General features: G+C 36.5%; 1 pseudogene; it reads right to left on the reverse strand.

Annotated features, from left to right (window-relative positions):
* Nucleotides 1–404: 404 nt before the first annotated feature.
* On the reverse strand, nucleotides 405–2179 carry LOC106559570 (annotated as a pseudogene).
* Between the last annotated feature and the right edge of the window lie 19664 nt (nucleotides 2180–21843).

The raw sequence follows: 21843 nt of genomic DNA on the forward strand, positions 1-21843 counted from the left end.
CAACGTAAATTAGTGAATATCTACTTAGAAAAAATAGCACTATATGAAGAGGCTAAGAGATGGACAGAGTAAAAAAGACCCTCAAGGAGACTATATAGATAGATAGATAATATATATATTGAAGTAGTATATTATAATCTTTCAAAAAACAAAGATCATAAAATTAGAGATTGTCCAGATATATCTTACACATTTTTGTTACTCATTTTTGAAAATTGAACTAAAAGAAATTTTCAAAGAATAACTAGAAACACATCTATTTCAAATAAGCAATCTCGGTTTATCTGCACTCACACACACACACACACACACACACACAAAATGCATCTTTTTTGTCCCACTTTGATTTTTTTCAAAGAGAACTTTTTATGACTTTTATGTACAGAAAATTCAACAACACACAATTAGCCCAGTTTGGTAGCCAGTTCTTTAGCCGTTGCCTTTTCCTCCTTGGCAATTTGAGCTGCTGTCTTTGGATTTAGGACATTGCCTCCCCAGTGATGGCAGATCTCATTGTATCCGTCATTGTATTTGGTCCTGATGGTTTCTACCTACCTAGCCAGAGTTCCTTTGTCTTCCAAGTTAAGCTGTGTGAAAATGATAATGGTGCAGATCTTCCTGTGGACCAGACACCCCTGTTTGGCCTTCTCCTTGATAATGCAGTAGGGAACTCCCACCTTATGACATAGGACAGGCAGGAAGACAGCCAGCTCATTGAGATCCACAACATGTGCAATCACTACCAGCTGAGCTGCTCATTTTCCACCAAGGTGGTGACACTATTAACCCTAGCTCGAAGGACAGGCAGCCTCTTAGTGGGGACATCCCCTTTGCTGGCAGCTTTCTTTTCAGCCTGGAGCAACAATCTCTGCTTCTTCACCTGCTTGGTCTCTGGTCTGTATTTGTGGGCCAGCGTAAGCAGTTGAGTAGCTGTTTGGTGGTCTAGGACCTTGGAGAACTGGTCATCTCAGGAGGCACTTTTTGATATATAGAGAGAATAGCCCTTTGCCACTGCAGCCAGATGTAAAGGGGCCATTTGACAAAGTGGACGAGGTCCCTTTTGGGCCAGAAATTCTGTCTGATGCCAAAATTCTTGGGCCTTTTCTCAAACAGGGGATTGACCACTTTCTTAACCTCCTGCTTCTCCATGACAGCAGGGCTGGGGGCTACTTTTTTCCCCTAAGCCTTCCTTCCTTCCACCACCCTGGATGGCTGGAGCCATCTACTTTGATTTTTTAAAAAATTTTTCTTATTTGAATATAGTTGATATGAAATGCTACATTAGTATCAGGTGTACGACTTAGTGATTTGACAAATTCGTACACTATGCTATGTTCACAAGTATAGCTGCCATCTGTCCCATTACAGCACTATTACATTATCATTGACTGTATGCTTTATGCTCTGCTTTTTATTCCCATGACTAACTCATAACTGGAGGCCCTTTCCCCTTTCCCTGTTTTGCCCAATGCCCTTCTCTGCTCTGGCAACCATCAGTTTGTTCTCTGTATTTTTAGTTATGATTTTGCTTTTTGTTTATATATTCTTTTTTTCCACATTCTATTTATGAGTGTAATCATATGGTATTTGTACTACTTTTGATTGATATCATTAACAGATGGGTTTCTTTAAGTTAGGTTCACAGATCAAACTTCCTCATACTGTCTTTCTCTAATAGAAATCATGATTTTGGTTGACAGTTTAAGCAACTATTTATTTTTAACTTATTTTAAGGTTGGTTGATTTAACTGTTTTAAACTTTTTAAATTCTCAGTTTCTATTTAACTGTTTTAAACTTTTTAAATTCTCAGTTTCTATATAAAGTGTATGGCTCTTGATCGTAGGATATATCCAGCTGTTGCAATTGTTTTTAGTGCCTCTATGTCAAGTGACATAGAGGAGGATTTGATGGCAGGCTTTGGAATTCTTTTTCTGTAAATGAGTATACAACACATTCCAAAATAAAATATGTAATATGCCCATAACTAGTAATGAATTTAGGATACACAATATTATTGCTACATTTATAAGTTACCCAACAGAAGGAAGCAAATTCTAGATCTCACTGATCTTCATCAAGATTTAATAGGTAACCTGGTTGCCCCAAGGCTTTCTTGGCTGGTGAACAATCTTGGCTGATGTGAAAAGATTCCTTTGAAGTGTTGCGGATTTGTTTCATAATTTAAATTAGTCAAGGACAAGGAAGACTTGAAGACAGAGGATAACTCAGTGAAGAGATAGACCATTGTAAAGAAGGAAGAATCTTGCAGCACAACAATTCTGGGAAATAAGAAACTTGAGTAAGTCAGGCAGTATAAACCCAAGTATTGGAGGATTTGAGGTGTGAAATAAAAATCTAATAGCAAGGACAGACCCTTTCTGAATGTTAAATCACAAAGTACAAAAATTAGCTGAGTGCAAAGTCATTGCTGAAAGTTGGAAACTGTGAGCTCTTAGGGGGTTAAAACCTGTGACAATATATCATAAACTTGGAAAAAACAACAGTATTTTGGTGCTGCTAGGACAGGCAATGTAGAGAGGACACCTTATGGTGGGGAATGCTCCTCTTATAGCCACGTGCAGCAGCCTCCACAAGATTAAGGGTCCTGGCCTCCCGCCACACACTTTATTCACTCTCCCTGTGAAGAAGGCATGCATTATCCCTTTGATGGATCACAGGTGTTGATTTGCTTCTCCACTGGGGTAGAGTAGGGAATAGATTCAAATCTATTGAAATGACATTGTTTGGTATTTGCTGATTGCATTTCTCCCCTCTCTTCTCTGGATTAATGTGAGGTGAAGATCTTTTATTTTTAGAATAAATTACAATGAATAGAGAGTTCCCACATACCCTACACCTAGTTTCCCTTATTATCTCCTTACAATATTAGTGTGGTATATTTGTTAAAATTAATGAACCAATATTGATACATTATTATTAAATAAAGTCCTATACTTGATTCAGATTTCCCTTCTCTGTTCCACTGAGGTTATCATGTGACATTTAGTCATCATGTCTCCTTAGGCGCCTCTTGGCTCTCACAGTTTCTCAGACTTTCTTTGTTTTGCTGACCTTGATGGGGTTTTGAGGACTTTTGGTCCAGTAATTTGTAGGATGTCTCTCAGTTGGGATTTACTGGTGTTTTTCTCATGACTAGAACAGGATTATGGTTTGGGAGAGGAAGATCACAGAGGTAACATGTCATTCTTAACAGATCACATAAAGGGATAAACTATCACCATGACTTTTCACTGTTGATGTTGACTTTGATCACCTGGCTGAGGTAGTGTTTGTCAAGTTTCTCTAGTTAAAACTTGTGTCCTTTCCATAATATATTATTTGGAAGGAAGCCATTGTACACAATTCACACTTAAGAACTAGAGAGTCCTGCTTCACCTCTTTGAGGACTGGCTGGCTATACACTCTGTTCAATGTTAACATTAAGCATTGGATACATGTATTTGTTGCTTTGCAACATTTTATAAGGGAGTTGTGCTGTTCAGTTACTGGAGATATTTATGAACTTATAAGGCAACTGACAGAAAATTGTGGTTTGGGCAGAGGTACAGAAATGAGTAAGGAAAAAAATGTATTCTTCATTCATTGGATTTTTTTTTTTTTTATCACTATGACCCTGGCTTCAAACTTGATGTGAATATCAAAGGCTTGCTCTCACGGAGGTATAGTTAAGCACAATAAACAAACAAATATACAAACAAACAAACAAACAAACAAACCAGCAAATCTATAATAAAACATGTAGGCAGAAATTTAAGCTATAACTGTTTTTGCTGCCTGAAGTCAAATTTCTATAGAATAGAGCAGTGTTTCCCAGAGCTTAGTGGGGATTTATTGGAAATGACACAAAAAGGTGGATCTTTCAAGTAAGCCAGAATATGACCCTGTTGATTTCCTAGAGAAGTGTGGTACATAACTCTCAGTCTTCAAAGGTGGGTCCCCTACAGGGCCTGAAGGCAACAAGATCCTCTGTGAGTTAAACAACAAAATGACTGGGCCAGTGAACATAATTCTCTCATCATAACCAAATGAATTTTTCACAAGCTGCCTATTTATTCATATCACTTCCATTTGAATTAAAATATTAATTTTACTTTACTTCTTTAACTATCATTTAGGCTTTAGATCCTTACCTATATAGCCTAGGCAAGAAGTTCCTAAAGAATATTTCAAATCACAAGGTCACAGGATGTCAATAGACAGTACACACAACATGTTAATCTTGGAATTCATTGAGTTTGATGAAATCTGAGGTTTATTTTCTATTTTTTCTTCGTATTAATTATTTTAGGTTTTATTTATTCATGAGAGACACACAGAGAGAGGCAGAGACATAGGCAGAGGAAGAAGCAAGCTCCCCGCAGGGAGCATGTTGCAGAACCTGATCCCAGGACCCTGGGATCATGACCTGAGCAAAGGCAGACATTCAACCACTGAGCCATCCAGGTGCCCCTTCTTTGTATTAATTAGACTTAAACGTGACTGAAATCAGGAGTTCTGTGAATGCCAAATTATTCATTTTATGCTTCTTCCATGTTGAAAGAGCCCCAATATTGTATGATGTCCAGTTTTGCCCAGATTGGCTCCTAAGCAAGATATGACTGTTATAAACCCATTACAATGATCCTATTCTAGCAAGTGATTTATTTAGGCTAAGATCTGCCCTAGTTCTGAGACTTGAGGGAAATCCCCTGAGAATAGGGACTTTGGGAAAGAGTTTATATCACTTCTTCAATTAGATGAACAAAGAAGAGATTGTATATTTTCCTATATGGATTGAGTTCCTGGTCTGTGACCATTTGTAAGCACCAAGGGTGCTAGCTTGGGATACTCAGACATGTTAAGAATGACAAAACAGTCAGATGAAAAGAATTTTAGTGTCATAATGTCATTGAACAACTCAATTAACAAATTCTGGATCATTTGTTTGTGAAATGACAAGCTTTCTTCCTTTTTGTTTAAGCCAATTGAGTCAAGGTTATTTGTTATTTGTAACCAAAGCATCCCGTAAGATACTAGGGTTATATACATAAAATCCCATAGATGAAAGAATTTAAGACTATTTAAGATATTTCAAAGATAATTTTGTCTTTAAATGGTTTTTCAGTGTATGACTTTAGAGCCTAATCCCTGCTTAGAGGCAATTCCGCATAATGTTTGTTGATGAAAGACAGTAATTACCTCTTGGTCTAGCATCTCTCTTGTCTTATACATAGTCTGAGTTAATATCCTAACCTAGATTTCCCTTGTCTTTAGTTCTTCACCTCACTCATTGGGTGGACTTCATTGTGTCTCAATATCCTTAACCTCTAGATATCTTTTGGACAAGCGTAAGCATCTGGCCCAAGTCAACCCATTTAGATGCTTTTTCCAGGCTTTTTGGATTTGGGTCTGTGAGACATTGGTCAGTCTCTTTTAGCTCTTTCACTGAAAAGAGCCATGTTTGGCTTTCTGCATGCCAAAGCAGAGAAGGCAATTAAGCAGAAAAAGGAAAAATTGAAGGGGGAGAAACAGGAGTAAGAGACTACATCAATTCAGAGAGACAGAAAGAGTAATTTTGATGTCCATTTTCTGGATCTATTTGCTTCTGAGGGCTGGCTTTGGATTTCATGAAATAAATCTATATTTGCTAATGTTTCATTCTTCTTGATAAAAGAAATCGAGGGGATCTATGCTACTTGCAACCTTTTGATTTGAATAAGGTACTGATGGACTAAAAGAGAATTACTTAATAAGATTTGATTTTTTTCTGTTTTGGTAACACCATAGCAATTGACATTCTTTTATGGCACTGATTTCAATCTGCCTTATATTAGAGAAACTTGGTGACTTGTATAATCCACTTAGTCTGTGAATTTAAGAGCAAAGATTAGCCTTATTAATTTTTTATATTAAATCATGGAGTAATATCTTTTGCCTATAATAGAAATTTAAAATATTTGTTGAAAGAAAACTATAGCCTGAGGGAGCAAATGGGATTTTTACCCTTCCAAATTGAATGTTCATTTCAGTTATCCAAGAAATACCCTGAACCACTGAATAAAGGCATATCCAAATAAGAATCATTTTGTTTGTTCAAAGTTATCTAATACAATTAAATCGTTTTCAGCACTAATCAGCATTGTCACTCTAGGAATGTTTCAAAATCAAAACAAATGCCATTGTAAGGTTTTTTAATATTGTTGGAAGTTAAGTAATTCTTTTTAAAACAAACATGTTCTTTTTTAATTAATTTGAAGACAATGAATTCCAAATGTGATTTTGTTGACAATAGTCTTAAAAACTTTTATTAAGAGGTGGCATTGATGTAGGATTGGCATTGCTCTAATGATCCTTCTTTGAAATAGTACATGAATTATCCTCTTTGAGCAGTGAGAGTCAAAGAAATCCTCAAATATTCTGACTAAGATGGCTCAACTCTAGGTCCCTGACCTCTCTTTTCTTAGAGCATTTACTTTGGAAAACCTGTAATTGCAAATTATCTGCTCCCTTGGAAATGTATGTAAATCTTTCCCCTGTCTTTTGCCAGTATTTCCATTAGGAATGTCTTTCTCAAGGACCTGGGAACCATTGTTTGTTCTTGTTGTTGTTGTTGGTTTAATTTAAATTCCATTAGCCCACATATCATTAGTTTCAGATGTAGAGTTCAATAATACATCAGTTGCATATAATATCCAGTGCTCATCATATCATGTGGCCTCTTTAATGCCCATCACCAATCAACCCCATCCCCCCACCCACCTCCCCTCCAGAAACCCTCAATTCGTTTCTTGTAAATAAGAGTCTCTCTTGTTTTGTCTCACTTTCTGATGACTTCCCATTCTGTTTTCCCTCCCTTCCCCTATGATCATCTGAGCTGTTTCTTATATTCCACATATGAGTGAAACCATATGATAATTGTTTTCCCCTGATTGACTTATTTCACTCAGAATAATACCTTCCAGTTCCATCCATGTCGATGTAAGTGGTTAAGTATTCATCCTTTCTGATGGCTGAGTATATATTCCATTCCATACATATATGTACCAATCTTCTTTATCCATTCATCTGTCAATGGACATCTCAGTTGTTTCCATAGTTTGGCTATTGTGGACATTACTGCTATAAACAGTGGGGGTATATATGCCCCTTTCAGATCACTACATTTGTATCTTTGGTGTAAATACCTAATAGTGAAATTACTAGGTCTTAGGGTAGCTCTATTTTTAACTTCTTGAGGAACCACCATACTGTTTTCTAAAGTGGCTACACCAGCTTACATTCCCACCAACATTGTAAAAGTGTTCCCCTTTCTTCACATCCTTGCCAACATTTGTTGTTTCCTGGCTTGTTAATTTTAGCCATTCTGACTGGTGTGAGGTAGTATCTTATTGTAGTTTTGATTTGTATTTCCCTGATGCCAAGTGATGTGGAATATTTTTTCATGTGTCCGTTGGCCATTTGTATGTCTTTTTTGTAAAAAAAAATGTCTCTCCATGTCTTCTGCCCATTTATTGACTGGATTATTTACTTTTTGGGTGTTGAGTTCGGTAAGTTGTTTATAGATCTTGAATACTAGCCCTTTATCTGATTTGTCATTTGCAAATATCTTCTCCCATCCTGTAGTTTGTCCTTTAGGTTTATTGACTGTTTCCTTTGCTGTGCAGAAGCTTTTTATCTTGATGAAGTCCCAATAGTTTACTTTTGCTTTTGTTTCCCTTGCCTTTGGAGATGTATCTAGCAGGAAGCTGCTGTGGCTGAGGTCAAAGGGGTTGCTGCCTGTGTTCTCCTCTAGGATTGATGGATTCCTATCTCACATTTAGGTCTTTCATCCATTTTCAGTTCATTTTTGTGTATGGTGTAAAAAAATGGTCCAGTTTCATTATTCTACATGTAGTTATTCAATTTTCCCAGCACTGTTTGTTGAAGAGACTGTCCTTTTCCCATTGGATATTCTTTCCTGCTTTGTAGAAGATTAATTGACCAGAGTTAAGGATCCATTTCTGGGTTCTTTATTATCCTCCATTGATCTATGTGTCTGTTTTTGTGCCAGTACCATACTGTCTTGATGACTACAGCTTTGTAAGATAGCTTGAAGTTTGAGAGCCATTCCTTTGTAGTGTAATCATCAAAGAAGATAGTGCCTCTATCATCTGCTATCAGATATCAGGAATCTCCCAATATTCTGGGAGAGTAGTAGCTAACTTCCCTAGGCATGTTGCTTCAGATTATAAAAGTACCCCTGACATGAAGATATGAGAAAGTTAACTTTCCTTTAGGTAAGGCCAGTTAGCAAACACAGGTTCCCTGCCGTCCTCCCAATCTAGTTCTTAAAAATTCTCCAGCTTCTTTTTAGCAGAGTTTAGTTCAGACTGAGCTACTGTCTCTCTCTTATTGCAACAGTTGAGAATAGTCTTCTTTGCCTGTTTAACTTAGGCCTATGAGGTTTTTGCTTTAGACAATTTCACTGAAAGGAAAAGGTAATTTCTCTCAGCAATATTTATAAAATGCTATTAGGAAACTATCATTATTACATGTCTTCAATTTAAAGATGCTTATTTGCCTTACAAATTTTATTTTGAGGTAATAATAGACTGCCCTTATATTAGAATATGCTGATAGGCTTTGTATCACTTACAGGCAACAAAAGAAAAGGCACACATATTCTCACCACTCAAGATTATCAGTGAACATCAGATTCCTTTTTGTGTGTGTGTGCCTACCACTGCACTCAAGAATTGAATTGAATTGAATTCAACTGAATATACTAATTAAATGGTAAACATACTATATCTCTTCCTGTGATACTAGCTATTCCACAGTCTGTTAAAGAAGAGGTCTAAAAGGCCTATAAATCTGAGACAGGAATTATGGGATCATTAGCATTAGAAAAAAGAGTTCTTACAAAAATAGATATTAATCCTCATTTGAATATTTAGGATTTGTTAAAGGTTTTTGCTTAATTTGTAGTAACTATTTTTATTTAGAATCTCCAGATACCAGAAGTGAGTTCCTTTCTATCTATCATCCACTTTAACTAATTGCTATCTCATGATAATTTTAGGCATAATGAGCTGTCAGTATTTATTTGACTTGCCCACTGTAGTCTGGTCATATGAGAGAAGTTGCTAAGTGTAAACTGGTCATAGGGCTGTGCATATGACAAGGAAGATCTGTGTGCAGGGCCTTGGAGAGGTACTAGTTTGCAGAGGACAAGGCCATGGGCTGGTGGATGGTTAGAGAAAGTGATAGGAACCCTGGATCGTAGTGTGGAAGAAGAATGATTTAGGGAAGAACAAAAATATGGAATGTAATGTTAAGCTGATTGATGTGGGGTGTGCATTTAAATCTCCTCTATTTCTCCTCAAAATCTAAAGTAGAACCTACTGGATGAAATCACTAGGAAAAATCCACATTTCTTACAGCTACTTCTGCTAAGAGTTAACTCTTTGTGGTGAATAAAGAAGGGCTAAATTTGACCTCAGTAGAGGTTCACTTGAGCCAGCCACCTTAGGCTTATCTCCGAAAGTCTTCATGTAGAAGTCCTTCACCATGTACAAATGGAAAAACAACTCAATTGCTGATGTTTAATGAGTGCCCATGCTATGTAGATCTTGCATTAAACTGTTAATTGAATTTTATATCTGATAAGAATTAACACAGGCTATTGGCATTATGCATTTTACACATTGAATACAATGGTTTGTTCCATCATTTTTATATGGCCTGGCTAGACTTAAATATATAAGCATGGTTTTATTATTCCTTAGTCATAAAATTACTCACTAACTTAGCTAACATTTATTAGGCAGTATTATGTTAGAGGCCGTAATGCCAGAGATGGCTTTTCTTAAGTTGCTCCTGATTGAGGAGCTGAGGCAGACATCTAAACAGATGATTATAATACAGTACAACCTGTGCAATAACAAAGGAATTTTTAAGTTGGGCTCCTGGGTGGCACAGTCAGCTAAGCATCCAACTCTAGGTTACAGCTTAGGTGATGATCTCTGGGTCATGACCTTAAGGTCTGAGATCAAGCCCTATATAGGGCTCTTCCTCTGCCCTCCCTCCCCAATAAATAAATCTTTTTTTTTTTTTCAAGTGTTACTTAAGCACAGGAAAAGGGAATGAGTATCATTTGGATGCAAAGCAGCTTAGGAAAAATGCCAGAGAGTATACCTGCAAATTCTATTATCTTCCATACCAGAACTTTCTACAGACTATTATAAAGGCTTTCTAATTATGGTTTAGGGACAGGAGCTGATCTAATAACATGGATTTAGTTTACTAGAATGTGATTTTTTTTTTGTTTTCTGGTCAGTTAACAAACATTGGCATTAATGTACTAGCTATAAAGCCTGGCACCCACATTTTAGAGTGGTTGAAAACAATTCAAAGCAATCTGCTCCAAAATGAAGCCAACAAGATATTTCTGCCAAGAGATGATGGCAGTGTTCTAAATAGAATCATTTTGTGATGGTAGAACTGTTTCTCATTTTCTTTTCCTTTATAACATATCTTGTTTACATTTGGTTAATAAATGCAAATGCAATTGTTACCACAGAGCAGGCCACTTTAAACCAGTCTATTTCTAGAGACTTCCATTTAGGTTATGTTTGACTCACATTTGTCTATGGAATTCTGTCACTGTGTTACCCACTTAGAATGCATCTAGGTAACACCAAGTAACAGGACCCACTGAACACATATTTGAGTTTCATGTGAGGCATATGTTCATTTAGGCAGCTACTGTGGTTTCTGTGCTATCAGTGGAATTCTATAAAGTAATTAAGACAGTATGTACAAGCCCAAAGACCTGAAAACCTGTAACTGAGTAGCTCCCCTTTCAAAGTTGAGGCAAAAGAAATCTTAGATAAAGAGGCTGTATAGGCATGCAAATATTTGAAATTGAATAGTAACAGTAACAATTTTTATTTAAAAGAAAGGTTTAGGAGAAAATGTGGTATGAGTAGATTATAAGACCCCTACAACAAGAAAATACATTGAAATCTTGGATGGATAGAAGATAACAGGTGGAGAAGGAAATGTCCTCTCAGTAGGATACCACATTCAGATGCAGTGTTTGTTTGTTTGCTGTTGTTACTATTGGTGGTGTGGTGCTGATTTTTCCTTTCCTTTGCATATATTGATACCTACTTTAGAGAATTTAAAGTTCATCCCAATCCTTCAGAACCTCTTGAAGGATGGGATCTGTGGAAAAGGGAACCTGAGAATTGAGAAAAATAGCAAAGGTTGACATGGATCTGTAGGGAATTTGCAGACAGAAATGGGAGACGATTCAGTGGCTAATTATATATCAATAGTTGGGGATGGAGGCCTTTGTAGTCCCTTCACTTTGCATCTTATGAGGATGCAACTTTATCCTCTGGGTGGACACAGAGCCCATCTCAGAGAAAAGGCAGAGGGAGGTGTCAAAATATAAATTAAATTGATTTCTGAAAAACTTATTCCTATATGCTTTGTATACACCCACTTTCTGTATAGTGATTGGCTTGGTAAGATGTCACCATAGAAGCCATGCCCTGAGGCCTGCTAATGTCATCAGAGAAGGAAAGCCAAAATATCCTCTATAGCATGGTCTGGACTAGGGCCACCATATGGACAAAGAGTCATGGGTCAAAGAAGCACTCTTGAGTCCAGGACATGATTTTCCTCCGGATCATCCTGAGTCTCAAGACAGCTTTGTGTTAGTGGTGTTCTGGAAGTCCTTTCTTTATCCTGATTACCAGTGTGGAAGAGAACAGAATGAGGTTTACAGAATAGGATGCCACCACCTTTTGCAGTAAGATTTTTGTCTACTCATCAGTCCCCTATGTGACCTGTGCTGTCAGTGGATATACATAAGGTGAGTGGCTCAGATTCCTGCTTCATCTTCTTTTAGTTTGCTCTTTCTTAACTCCCCCTATAATTCTATACTACAGGTTCAATTTAGTTGCCCTGAGTTTTTTAACCAGGGGGCTAGCTTTCCAGCTTCTAACCTCTGGGTACATTTCCTGTTTTTTTTTTTTTTTTTTTTTTTTTCTGGATACATTTCCTGACCTTAGATCAACTGTTGGAAAATGTTTTCTTCAAAGGGCCAGAGAGTAAATATTTTAAGGCTTTGCAGGCTGTTTGGAAGTAAAGCCTTTTTTTTTTTCTTTTAGGTAGGCTCCATGCTCAGTGTGGAGCCAACATGCAGCATAGAGCCTAAAGCTCAGCATGGGGCTTGAACTTACAACCCTGAGATCAAGACCTGAGCAGACATCAAGAGTCAGATGCTTAATGATTGAGCCACTCAGGGACGCACCCCTTGGACTTTGCAGGCTGTTCGTCTCTGTTGCAACTACTTGACACTGCCATTATAGCACATAAACAGCCATAGATGATATGTAAATGATGGGCATGGTTATGTTTCAATAAAGCTTTACAAAATAAGCAGCTGACCAGATTTGGCCAGTAAAGCTACTTTGCCAATTTCTGTCTTAGACCATGGCTCACCCCACTTTTCGTCTAAAAATCTGCGGGTTGGAAATCAGTATTTGGACTATGGTGGGAGGGATAGTCAAACTAAATCTTTTATTTGCCTCTCCAAACAACATACAGGACTAAGCTTGCATACCCTTATATAGACTAGATTATTGGTGTTGTTAAGAGTGAGTAACCCAAACTTTGAGAAGGGGTTTGAGCTCTGGTCCTAGTTATATGAGTCAATTAGGCCACATTGGTAGAGAATAAGATTGCCAAACGTGCAGCGGATTTCCTCCTAATCAGCCTGGGGCATGAAGGACAGAATCTTCTCTCTGGGAATGTGAGCACATGGTATAGGACTTAGGTTATACTTCACTTCTGAGGCATGAAGAGTCCTGTCATTATGCACGCTTGGGAGCCTGATAGATAGGTCCTTAATGCTAGATGTGGAACAGTCAGGTCTGCTACTTCCAGCACAGTAATTGCACCTTCTCTACTGTACTTCCCTTGTCCCCAGGCTTTCTGAGACTTCTGTTGTGTTGGAGAGACATGGGAGGCAGTATCTCCTCTATAGGGCCAGAAGGGGCACTTTGGTGGTGATCACTCATCAGCTGCTGCTGTGAGTAAGAGCCCACAAGGAAGCCAAGGGGTTCACTTTCAACATGTATGAGCTAGAGGTCAAGAAACTCCTAGAACAGCTACTAGGAATGTTGTAAGCAAGGCAAACTTTTGACAAATGCATAAATGGGGTCTGGGATTATGATAGTTGGAAAATACAAAGAAATGTAAGCTCATTTCATATTTGGCAGCAGATGAGGCCACTAAGATAGTCTACAACTGATTTCAAACCCACCCATATGCACTTACCAATATACATATATTCTAAGGTTGCTTTGTTATATGTACCTTATTTATGGTCAGTTTTATTGTTAGGCTTCCTGCAAATATTTAGAAAGATTCAAACTTTCAACTGTTATAAATACCTTTTATAATTATCTTTGTGAATAAAATACAGACTGTGTTTTTCAAATGATGTTCTTGAGATAGATTCCTAGAAAGAGATTTGCTGAGTCAAATTACATGAGCATTTTTAAAGTTTCTGGTACATGCTGACATTTTGCTTCCAACAAAGTATGAAAGTACCTGTCTCATTTAGCTTTTACTAACACTGAGTATGTGGGAGATCGTTGCCAATTCAACAAATATTTTAATTTTATTTATTTTATCACTAATTAAGTTGAATATTTTATGTTTATTAACCATTTTTATGTTACTTATTTTTAAATTGGCATGCATCATTATCTTCATCTTCCAAACAAGGAAGCTGAGACTCAGAAAGCTTAAGTGACTTGCCTGGGTCAAACAGCCAGAAAATTGCAGGCATGGTGCTTCATTCTATGTTCTGGTTCTTCTTACTTATTCCATTGAACAATAATGTCCTGAAAGAAGAGGAAATAGGGCTTTCATAACTTCTGTTTATGATCCTATCAAAGTATTTTTTTATTATAAATTCCTGGAAATTGCAACTGATACCAAAAATCTCTGGGGAAATTTATTATAAGAGCTTGTGAAGCCTCATTCAAAGATGAAGGTCAACAGACACAAAGTGGATCCAATTTTAATCTGTTTTAATAAATCAAGCCTGATAGAAATAATTCCTTTCTGTATATATATATATATATATATATATATATATATATATATATATATATATAAAAGCTGTTGCTGTGGTTTCTTTTCAAAAGATTTGGTCAACTAAACAGTACCTAGTACAGTAGTCCTCCTTATACATGGATTCACTTTTTGTGGTTTCAGTTACTTGGGGTCAACTGCAGTCCAGAAGCAGGTGATCCTCCTTCAGACAAATTATCAGATGGCAGTAGTAGCCTAATGTTACATTGTCAAGCTTGTGTCATTCACCTCACTTCATCTCATTATGTAGGTATTTTATCATCTTACATCATCACAAGAAGGATGGTAAGTACAGTACAGAGACCACATTCACATAACTTTTATTACAGTAGATTATTATAATTCTATTTTATTATTGTTGTTAGTCTATCACTAATTTATAGAATAGACTTTATCATAGGTGTGGAGGCCGAGAAAATTAATTTTCCATTCCACTTTAAGTTCAGCATTAGCACAAGTACAGCCATCCCAGGCCCCTGTGAATAAGAGCTGAACTTTACGTTACTTCAGTTACAGGAAAAAAACCAGCTTACAGCTTAACGTCCTAGAAAGCCCCATATGAGAATGAGAACAGAGCCCAAGCCAATGGCAGGCAGTCCCATATTAGAATGAGAACAGAGCCCAAGCTAGTGGCAGAAAGTCCCATATCCGAATGAGAACAGAGCTCAATGCCCTTGAAAGCCCCATATCAGAATGTAAACAGAACTTGAGAAATTCCTCCACCCCTTCTAGAGGTCCCCTAGACCAGCCCATAAAACTAAGCTGAAACCCACCTCAGGGTCCAAGTCCCTGCTCCGCTGTGTCGGGTATACTTGGACCCAAGCTCGAGCTTGTAAATAAACCCTCGTGTGTTTGCATCGGTGTCGGCTCCTTGGTGGTTTCTTGGATTCGCAATCTTGGCACAACAATAGGTATATACATATGTATAGGGAAAAACAATATTTATAGGATTGGGTACTATCTGCAATTTTAAAGCATCCATTAGGAGTCTTGGGAGATCCATAAAGAAAGGGAGACCACTGTATTTCACAGATAAAATTAACCTTTTTCCTGGTGTAGAAACACCTTGTTTTTCGGGATCTATACTTATTTTCTATTAAAAATTAAATTTGTGAAAAGTGGGATTGAGTTATGTCAGAAAGATGAAAGAGAAGACTAAGAAAGTCCTTCAGCAAAAGCCAAATGGGAGTATTTACTCCAGTTCAGAATTTCTATTGAGTCGTTTCCTCTTGTCTTGAGACTTTTGTCTCCTCTACCTCATTCTCTGGTATCTCTGGAGTCTATAACCTTTACTTCCCACTTTGAATTGTCCTTTGTCTTCATATTTCCTCTCCCGAGGAGTCCTTTCCAAAAGGCTTCTTAATTGAGGCAGCTGCCATTGAGCCTCTGAGTTTCCCGGATAATTTTCCTTCCTCTAGCATTAGAACACATTTCCTTTCCAGCTGGCTTTTCCTGAGAGCCATCCTTTAGTGCAGGTACTTAGGTTCAGGGGCATGTGGGAGGAACTTATCTGTAGACATGATTGGATTTGCATTACTTTGGGGTACTAACAAGGAGAAAAAGTAATTAGAATAGCACCCAAGAGGAAGGGGCAAGGACCTGTTGCAGATTCACATCTAGTTTGAGTCTGGTAGTAAAATAGCCAAAGATTGCTGAGAGTCATATGTGGGCTTTTTCAAAAGGCAGGAGACCAGATGGAGACTTAGAGCCAGGCCTAAGTTAGTAATAAACAATAACTAGAGAACTTAATAGATGGGGCTTTCACGTAATAGGAAGCTGTTGAAGACCTATGTATTTGGAAAGATAATTATCTCTTTCTCTTGAACATAATTAACATTTACTATAAGCAATCATGTTATTTTTCCTTAAATATCAATACAACAGAAAGTCTTCAAAAGATATTGTGAACAAAAATAAATTTAAATCCTAAATTGTTGCTTGGTAGATTTGGTTTTATATTTTCACTATTTTATGTTTTCTTAATTTGTAAGCTGAAATTCTTAAGTTCTTAGTCAGAATCACGTAACCCTATTTTGCTTTAAAATAGTTGAAATAGGGTGCCTAGGTGGCTCTTTGGTTAAGTGTCTGCCTTTGGCTCAGGTCATGATCATTGGGCTCCCTGCTCAGTGGGGAGTCTGCTTCTCTCTCTCCCTCTGCCTGCCCGCTCCCTCTGCTTGTGCTCTCTCTCACTCTCTCTCTCAAATGAATAAAAAAACATTTTAAAATAAAATAAAATAGTTGAAATAATTTCCAATCCCTAATTATGACATGAATTAGTTTGTTTTTCTCATTTGACTGTTTCCCTTGTCTCTGTAATGTATGTGCATAGTCAGTTTATTTTAAAGCAAAAATTTAAGTAGTCTATCTAAACAGATCTATTTATTTCCTTGAATATATTTCTCTTTTTTTAATAGCAGAATTTTAATAGTAAATACATCAAAGTATGTAAAAATAAATATTACATTCAGAATAAGAAATGACTTCAGAGTTATTACTAGAATTAGTGGCCCTCTGAATCCTTTAGTTATTTAGAAACAAAGGACAAATAAGATCTTATTTCTGTTTACTTTTATTTCTGTGTCCATTCCAGCAAGAAAAATAACAATCCCAAGTACTTTTGCAAACATAGTTTTCTTTCAATTTAAGCATCATATTGAAAATTATTTGATGTGGTTTATTGATTTGTGATATCTTTAAGATTGCATGTTAATATAATATTAATGTTCTTTAACTGAAAATAATAATGTGTGTATTTTAAACCCTTTGTGGAGAGAAATTGAGAACTTGCAATTACATGCATTACAAACATCTATAGTTGAAATGTTATTCAAATGTAATGTTCTAAATGAGAAAAAGGCTGTTGGGAGTATATCTTTCATTGTTGCTATTAGTAGAACTATGTGATTTTGCTTTAATTGAAATTTTATTAACAAAGTTCTCCTTGAATGATGGGCTTTCTTATTTTAGCAACATTCAACATCAATTTAAGAACTTCCAATGGCTTTCCATTTATTTGTCCCTTGCCTACTTGTTTAAGTTAAACAACAAATATTGATTCATAATTAAGGAAACAAGTCCCGAATGTTTCCATGGATAATGAGAAAACAGGAAATAATTCCAAGTCTGTTTAATAAAAGAATAATAAAACATTGTTGCTGTTGGAGACCTTAGAAATCATAGTGGAGGGGTACCTGGGTGGCTCAGTGGTTGAAGGTCTGCCTTTGGCTTGGGTTGTGATCCCAGGGTCCTGGGATGGAGTCCTGTATCAGGCTCCCTGCAGGGAGCCTGCTTCTCCCTCTGCCTATGTCTCTGCCTCTCTCTCTGTGTCTCTCATGAATAAATAAATAAAATTTAAAAGAAAAAGAAAAGAAAAGAAAAGAAAAGAAAAGAAAAGAAAAGAAAAGAAAAGAAGAAAAGAAAAGAAATCAAGGTTATGGTGTAGCAGGGAGAGGCCTCCATGCCTGGGAATTGTGAACACAGACCGCAGGATAGAACAGGCCCAAATCCAAATCCCACCTGCACTCATCAACAGCATATCTTGGGAAGCTGACTCTCTGAGACTGCATTTCACTATCTGAAAAATAGAGATTATAATAGTCTCCTCAAGGAATCTTTGTGAATATTAAATGAGAGTGAATATAAGGATTTAGCATAGTGCTTGGCCCTCAATTCATTGGAGACTTTACTATTATCTTTATATTATTATGGTGATGATGAATAAGTCTATCTCCTTCATTTTATTAGATGGAGAAGTTGAGGTCCAGCAAGGTAAAATGACTAGCCTAAGATGCTTCAGCTTATCTTTTTCTTTCTGTGTTAATTTTATAGAATCCAACTTGATTATCTAATTAAAATAAAAATTTCAGTCTGAACACTGGGGTCTCTAAACATTCCCTAACATCTCTCTGTCCAGAAATATAAATATACAGCTACTAAACATTTGAGGGAAGCAAACTCAAATCACACATACTACAAAGCAAATTGGGGCTTACGAATACATGCTCATATATTGAGAGAGAAATAAAATACATTATTGGTTTATTTGTCATGTTACTGGAGAACACTTAATCCCTGAATGACCAAGAGAATGTTTTTATGTGTATTTTTATGAATGTTCTAATCTAGAGACATCTGTGGGTAGTCAAAGCTAGCAATTGTCCAGGGGTTGGAACATCTGCTTCTTAGTTCTGGTGCCCATTCTGAGATATGACATAAACAAGAAAATCAACCTCTCTGAGCTGCCACATACTCATATATATATGGAGAATGATGATGTTCATCTTCTAGCTCTGTTCAACACTTTTAAAAGTATAAATGTATATTTCAAACTCTAAACACTATACAACTGAGAGAAATTAGTGAACAAACTTAAAAACCAAGTAACAGGTAATTATCAAAGTTTATATGAAAAGAAGTTTTAGTTAATAAGATAAAAGGAAAGCATGGATTTTAAAGCCAAGGGAAAAAACACATCAAAAGGATTTGAAATTTTTATTTTGCATTGACCTACCTTGATAGTGTAATAATAAGACTAATTTCTTCTTACAATCTTATGATGTTTTATTTGAAGTTATGGTCTTCTAAATAATTTTGTTTTGATTGGAATACAATAGCAAAATCTATAACTAAAAATTAGTCAATTTTAAAGTTCTGTTATTTATAAGCAGTTACTAATTACTAATTTATAGGCTTATAATTTTGAAGATAGGGAAAAGAAAAGAGGAATTAACACCAGACTCATAAGTTGGAGGAGTATGAAAGAGAATGAGTAATGAGAAAAATGAGAATGGAGAAGATTTAAGGGGGGAAAACCATTGTTCTTAATCTTTTCAGTAATCTTGAATTTCAGTTTGTCTTTAGTCACCAGGATGAAATCAGTTAGGTATTGAGATCCAAAATGTTATGGTTATTTCCTATTAACTATCATGTAAATGATAGTTAAAGTGCAATTAAGATGGAATCACCTCGGGACACCTGGGTGGCTCAGCGGTTGAGTGATTGAGCGTCTGGCCTGTGGCCCACAGCGTGATCCCGGAGTGCTGGGATGGGTCCCACCTGGGGCTCCCTGCATGGAGCCTGCCTTTCTCTGCCTATGTCTCTGCCTCTGTCTGTGTGTGTCTCTCATGAATAAATAAATAAAATCTTAAAAAAAAAAAAAAAAGGTAGAATCACCTCAGAAGAAAGTTAAGTAGAGTAACAGAGGGCAGAGACAGAGAAAAAGAAACATTATTACATTATTTCCAAGCAATAATGAGATATATGAAAGGACAGCCCACGGAGAATGGAATCACTAAATCCCGAGTAATAGCAAGCCAATGGATTAAGGAAGAAGAGAAGGGGACTGGAGCAGAGTTGAAAAGGGGTGATAGCAAGATTCACGATATATGGAGAGTGTGTTCTGTAAATAGAAATGTAGGCATTTTGTAGAATGATTTCAATTCATCCATTTAGGATAAAAAAAAAAAAGGATTCTTGTTGAAAAGTAGGTAGGAGCCAATATGTTGGTAATGCAGGGTGGTGGGGTAGTGGGAAAAGGAGGGGAGATAGGAGAAACATTGCAAGCAAAATTTTAAAATTGTCTTCCATTAGTTTAACTTTGGTGATTTTTATTAGTATGTGTGAGAAATTATTAGTAGCCAGAAAATAAAGCTTTGTCTGCAATTATGTTTTCAACATTTTCTAAATATCTCTATTAATGAATATATTTAGGTATTACCATGTATATTTATGTGTGTGTGTGTTCCTAAAACTATTAACATTTGTATAAGGGCTACAATATTAATGAGGGTGTGCTAAAACAAGTTCATCAAAATATTTTACATAAAACAGGAACAAATTATGTAATAGTGTCAGGTCTAACAGAAATAAGAAGTGCCTTGTATTTTCTAGGTGTTAATTGGTATATTCAGAAAAATCACAGCATTTGATTTTGGGATGATTTTATTTAGATTATTAAAATATTGAGCTATAGGAAAATGGCCCACAAATAGCAAAGATGATCTCTTTCATAGCATCATGGTTTCAATATGATCTTTTTAAACAAATAAAACATCTATGTCAGTAGTTAGTAGAAGACAATAATATATGAAACAAGGTTGTTAAAAATATAACACAAAAAGGAAATGGGATTTACAAGGTAAGTTTTTTACTTTAAGACAAAATGTTACTATCATTGCCTGATTGAACGAAAGGAATCTATTGAAAATATTAATTTACAAGACTGAAAACAGTATCAAAATTTATATGAGGTCTATATAGACATAAAAAATAAAATTATTGCTCAGCAAATAGCCATTCATTGATTCACTCATACCTTAAATACATAAACTTGAACACCTACTAGGTGCTAGGCACTTCCATGTCCTCGCCACTGCAATGCACACAACAGACTCAGTCACTGATCTTGTGTTGCAAATGCTCTGGTAGGAGGGCACAGACAACAAACAAATACATATGTCAGTTGGTTATAGTGACTGTGGGCAATAGTAGAGAAGGACAGGGATGAGAAATAATACTTTAAACGGGTGGTTAAGGAAGACCTCTATGATGGGAGGTATTTGAAAAGGAACATGTAGATAAAGAAAGATAAGCTATGTGGTTATCTGAGGAAGAACATGCCAACCAGAGGGAGCAGGAGCATGCCTGGAGCACTCAGGAAGAGTGAGTGAAACACAGGTATATTATTTTCAGTTATTCCAGGTGTTTCATTTGCCAGAACCAGAATAACTGAAATGTAGTGAGCATAGATAGAGAAAAGAAAAAGGAGAAGGAGAGGTCATGGGGGTCTGTATCATTAGGGCTATAGAGACTACTGTAGTTTAGGATTTACTCAGAGGGAGGTCAAAAGCTATTGGAAGGTTTTGAGCAGAAGAATGATATGATCTGACTTATGTTTAAAAAATTATTTTGGCTCTTGTATGCGAATAGATTGTAGGGAAGAAGGTGGAAATAAGGAGATCAGTTATAGCAATAACTAGAAACAGTAGTTTGGAGTAGGATGACAAAGGTGATAACAAATGGCCATAGTCAATACACATTTTGAACATAAAATCTACAGGATTGGCCAGTCGATTGGCTGAGGGACAGTGAAGAAAGAGGAGTCAAGAATAATTTCAAAGTTTAGAAGCCTGAGTGACTGGTTGAAGTATAAGATCATATACTGATCTAGGGAAAACTAGATCATACAAGCAAGTTTTGGTGGGGGAAGAGGGATTGGGAATATAGTTTGGGATATGCAAAGTTTCAGATGCCTGCTGGGCATATAGGACTCCAGATTTCAGGTGAAAAGTTTTGAATTGAGATTTCATTTTGGAGTATTTGGCATCAGACATGGTATTTAAAGCCAAAAAGACTGAATGTGCTATCTAGAAAATGCATGTGGTTAAAGAAGAAAAGGAGTCTAAAGGATTGATCTCAGTATGATACTAAGAAGGCTCTTCAACATTTAACATTTGGGAAGGAAGGAGGATCTAGTAAAGGAGGACCAGCAAGAAGATTCAGAATGTTAGGAGATGAAGAAAGTATTTAAGGTGGAAGTGATGGCCTGTGTTACATATTGAGTGACCACTGCATTTGGCAGCAGGGAGATAATTGATGATCTTGACAAGAGGAGATCAAATGGAGCAATGCTGGTAAAAGTCTTACTGAAGGGTGTTCTAGATAGAATAGCATTAGCAGAAGTAGAG

The sequence above is a fragment of the Canis lupus genome, chromosome 12 (genome assembly GCF_011100685.1).
Source record: "Canis lupus familiaris isolate Mischka breed German Shepherd chromosome 12, alternate assembly UU_Cfam_GSD_1.0, whole genome shotgun sequence".
In the NCBI taxonomy this organism is placed as follows: Eukaryota; Metazoa; Chordata; class Mammalia; order Carnivora; family Canidae; genus Canis; species Canis lupus.